General features: G+C 40.0%; 1 non-coding gene across 1 annotated transcript; it reads left to right on the top strand.

Annotated features, from left to right (window-relative positions):
• Positions 1-3,277: 3,277 nt before the first annotated feature.
• TRNAR-UCG (transfer RNA arginine (anticodon UCG)) lies at positions 3,278-3,350 on the top strand. Its single transcript has one exon. It is a non-coding gene; the product is annotated as a tRNA-Arg (tRNA).
• Positions 3,351-5,000: the final 1,650 nt, after the last annotated feature.

Here is a 5,000-nt window from a genome sequence, read left to right as displayed (position 1 = left end):
AGCTGAAAGAACACTATGGGATGTAAACCTGAATACCTTTCAATAATATGTTCTCCATCCATGCATACCACCTACATGATAAAAATCATCTCAGGTGAACGGATGACCGCGTGGCCTAATGGATAAGGCGTCTGACTTCGGACCAGAAGATTGAGGGTTCGAGTCCCTTCGTGGTCGTTTTTGGCCAATGGTCACACAATCTGCTTTACATTCAGAGTGGAAAAAGTATTTTCCAATACTCTTGTAGTCCTCACTTTCTCATTACTAATCATTAATAAAGTGGAGTACATACTGTAAACTCATTCAGGTTGCATCTTCAGTCTAACTACTTGTGCATTTTAGTGGCATTAAAAAGTGCTTCTATGCCGACGCACTGAATATGTAATAGGTTTGCAGAATTTTGACGTGACAGAATGGGTTTTTAGCTTAAGTGTGTGTAGAAGAACTGCAAGGTGTGTGCCTATGTGTGCATAGAGTGGTACATGTGTAAAATCTGTATGATTTGGGCAGTTAAAGTGCTGATTTTGCCTCCGAGTAAGAAAAGTACTACACAAAATGTATAAAGGATCGGCACATTGGCTGCCTTTGCTGATGCCCCCATTGCCTAATTTGTAGTGCAATGGTTAAGTTGCAGAGTGTGGTTGAACTTGGTTAGGAGACTTAGTGCCTCTTTCCGTGTCCTACTGATGATAAGGATGGCTTGATACCATTTTCTAAGCCCAGTATATTGAGAAAAGTAAGTGAAGAAGAAGTGTGGTGTCGAAAGTGGTTCTCCAATTTCTCTCCACTTGCTAAAATTGCAAAGTCTCCATTATAGCATAGAAGAGAGCGTTAAAGTCGGGGATGGAAGAGGATGAAAATGGGAAGTTTACTTATAGAGAGAAGTGAGAAATGCCCTGTGTGCACACACCGGTGTCTGACCATAGAATACATTTAAATAATGCCTCTAGAAAAGAGCTATGCATGTGTCCCTCAGTGGCCTAATGGATAAGGCACTGGCCTCCTAAGCCAGGGATTGTGGGTTCGAGTCCCATCTGAGGTGATAACAAAAATCCTCCCTCTTTCTTTTCCAGAATATTAGGTAGATTTATTACATGCTTCCTCTCAGAAGTTTATGAGGGATTAGGTACTTTGAAACGGTCCCATTTTACTTGTGTACACTTCACAGTCATGTTAGTGTTCTGAAACTGCAAAGTAGATTTTTAAATGCCTATTTTTGTGAGATGCATTTTCGACCGGCCAGAACATATTCCTTTGGAAAAAATGATTTGAATTGGATTGGTGTGAATCTTGTTTCTAGAGGTGGTGACAGGCTTTCAGCTACTTGAATAGGTCAAGCCAGGATACATAAAACGTATACAACCTATGTGAGTGTGAAAAATTAGCATATGCAGGAAGGAGCAATTTGTCCTACTTTCAAAACAGTTTCACTCCACGTCTGGAAACTTCCAGAGCTATGTAGAGAATACAAATGAGCTTTAAACTCATGAGGAAAGAGGTTTGTATGGAAAAAGGAAAACAAAAGCATATCGTACTCATAAAATTCTCAATATATAGATTCCAAAAAAGTGCTTCCAGCGAAAAGAGCTGAAAGAACACTATGGGATGTAAACCTGAATACCTTTCAATAATATGTTCTCCATCCATGCATACCACCTACATGATAAAAATCATCTCAGGTGGCCGGATGACCGCGTGGCCTAATGGATAAGGCGTCTGACTTTGGATCAGAAGATTGAGGGTTCGAGTCCCTTCGTGGTCGTTTTTGGCCAATGGTCACACAATCTGCTTTACATTCAGAGTGGAAAAAGTCTTTTCCAATACTCTTGTAGTCCTCACTTTCTCATTACTAATCATTAATAAAGTGGAGTACATACTGTAAACTCATTCAGGTTGCATCTTCAGTCTAACTACTTGTGCATTTTAGTGGCATTAAAAAGTGCTTCTATGCCGACGCACTGAATATGTAATAGGTTTGCAGAATTTTGACGTGACAGAATGGGTTTTTAGCTTAAGTGTGTGTGGAAGAACTGCGCAGTGTGTGCCTATGTGTGCATAGAGTGTTACATGTGTAAAATCTGTATGATTTGGGCAGTTAAAGTGCTGATTTTGCCTCCGAGTAAGAAAAGTACTACACAAAATGTATAAAGGATCGGCACATTGGCTGCTTTTGCTGATGCCCCCGTTGCCTAATTTGTAGTGCAATGGTTAAGTTGCAGAGTGTGATTGAACTTGGTTAGGAGACTTAGGGCCTCTTTCCGTGTCCTACTGATGATAAGGATGGCTTGATACCATTTTCTAAGCCCAGTATATTGAGAAAAAAAGTAAGTGAAGAAGACGTGTGGAGTCGAAAGTGGTTCTCCAATTTCTCTCCACTTGCTAAAATTGCAAAGTCTCCATTATAGCATAGAAGAGAGCGTTAAAGTCGGGGATGGAAGAGGATGAAAAAGGGAAGTTTACTTATAGAGAGAAGTGAGACATGCCCTGTGTGCACACACCGGTGTCTGACCATAGAATACATTTAAATAATGCCTCTAGAAAAGAGCTATGCATTGGTGCCTCAGTGGCCTAATGGATAAGGCACTGGCCTCCTAAGGCAGGGATTGTGGGTTCAAGTCCCATCTGAGGTGATAACAAAAATCCGCCCTCTTTCTTTTCCAGAAAATTAGGTAGATTTATTACATGCTTCCTCTCAGGAGTTTATGAGGGATTAGGTACTTTGAAACGGTCCCATTTTACTTGTGTACACTTCACAGTCATGTTAGTGTTCTGAAACTGCAAAGTAGATTTTTAAATGCCTATTTTTGTGAGATGCATTTTCGACCGGCCAGAACATATTCCTTTGGAAAAAATGATATGAATTGGATTGGTGTGAATCTTGTTTCTAGAGGTGGTGACAGGCTTTCAGCTACTTGAATAGGTCAAGCCAGGATTCATAAAATTTATACAACCTATGTGAGTGTGAAAAATTAGTATATGCAGGAAGGAGCAATTTGTACTACTTTCAAAACAGTTTCACTCCACGTCTGGAAACTTCCAGAGCTATGTAGAGAATACAAATGAGCTTTAAACTCATGAGGAAAGAGGTTTGTATGGAAAAAGGAAAACAAAAGCATATCGTACTCATAAAATTCTCAATATATAGATTCCAAAAAAGTGCATCCAGCGAAAAGAGCTGAAAGAACACTATGGGATGTAAACCTGAATACCTTTCAATAATATGTTCTCCATCCATGCATACCACCTACATGATAAAAATCATCTCAGGTGGCCGGATGACCGCGTGGCCTAATGGATAAGGCGTCTGACTTCGGATCAGAAGATTGAGGGTTCGAGTCCCTTCGTGGTCGTTTTTGGCCAATGGTCACACAATCTGCTTTACATTCAGAGTGGAAAAAGTGTTTTCCAATACTCTTGTAGTCCTCACTTTCTCATTACTAATCATTAATAAAGTGGAGTACATACTGTAAACTCATTCAGGTTGCATCTTCAGTCTAACTACTTATGCATTTTAGTGGCATTAAAAAGTGCTTCTATGCCGACGCACTGAATATGTAATAGGTTTGCAGAATTTTGACGTGACAGAATGGGTTTTTAGCTTAAGTGTGTGTGGAAGAACTGCGCAGTGTGTGCCTATGTGTGCATAGAGTGCTACATGTGTAAAATCTGTATGATTTGGGCAGTTAAAGTGCTGATTTTGCCTCCGAGTAAGAAAAGTACTACACAAAATGTATAAAGGATCGGCACATTGGCTGCTTTTGCTGATGCCCCCGTTGCCTAATTTGTAGTGCAATGGTTAAGTTGCAGAGTGTGATTGAACTTGGTTAGGAGACTTAGGGCCTCTTTCCGTGTCCTACTGACGATAAGGATGGCTTGATACCATTTTCTAAGCCCAGTATATTGAGAAAAAAAGTAAGTGAAGAAGAAGTGTGGAGTCGAAAGTGGTTCTCCAATTTCTCTCCACTTGCTAAAATTGCAAAGTCTCCATTATAGCATAGAAGAGAGCGTTAAAGTCGGGGATGGAAGAGGATGAAAAAGGGAAGTTTACTTATAGAGAGAAGTGAGAAATGCCCTGTGTGCACACACCGGTGTCTGACCATAGAATACATTTAAATAATGCCTCTAGAAAAGAGCTATGCATTGGTGCCTCAGTGGCCTAATGGATAAGGCACTGGCCTCCTAAGCCACGGATTGTGGGTTCAAGTCCCATCTGAGGTGATAACAAAAATCCTCCCTCTTTCTTTTCCAGAAAATTAGGTAGATTTATTACATGCTTTCTCTCAGAAGTTTATGAGGGATTAGGTACTTTGAAACGGTCCCATTTTACTTGTGTACACTTCACAGTCATGTTAGTGTTCTGAAACTGCAAAGTAGATTTTTAAATGCCTATTTTTGTGAGATGCATTTTCGACCGGCCAGAACATATTCCTTTGGAAAAAATGATATGAATTGGATTGGTGTGAATCTTGTTTCTAGAGGTGGTGACAGGCTTTCAGCTACTTGAATAGGTCAAGCCAGGATTCATAAAATTTATACAACCTATGTGAGTGTGAAAAATTAGCATATGCAGGAAGGAGCAATTTGTACTACTTTCAAAACAGTTTCACTCCACGTCTGGAAACGTCCAGAGCTATGTAGAGCATACAAATGAGCTTTAAACTCATGAGGAAAGAGGTTTGTATTGAAAAAGGAAAACAAAAGCATATCGTACTCATAAAATTCTCAATATATAGATTCCAAAAAAGTGCTTCCAGCGAAAAGAGCTGAAAGAACACTATGGGATGTAAACCTGAATACCTTTCAATAATATGTTCTCCATCCATGCATACCACTTACATGATAAAAATCATCTCAGGTGAACGGATGACCGCGTGGCCTAATGGATAAGGCGTCTGACGTCGGATCAGAAGATTGAGGGTTTGAGTCCCTTCGTGGTCGTTTTTGGCCAATGGTCACACAATCTGCTTTACATTCAGAGTGGAAAAAGTCTTTTCCAATAC

The sequence above is a fragment of the Triturus cristatus genome, chromosome 4_1 (genome assembly GCF_964204655.1).
Source record: "Triturus cristatus chromosome 4_1, aTriCri1.1, whole genome shotgun sequence".
Classification (NCBI taxonomy): domain Eukaryota; kingdom Metazoa; phylum Chordata; class Amphibia; order Caudata; family Salamandridae; genus Triturus; species Triturus cristatus.
This window is presented reverse-complemented; position numbering and strand designations above follow the sequence as displayed.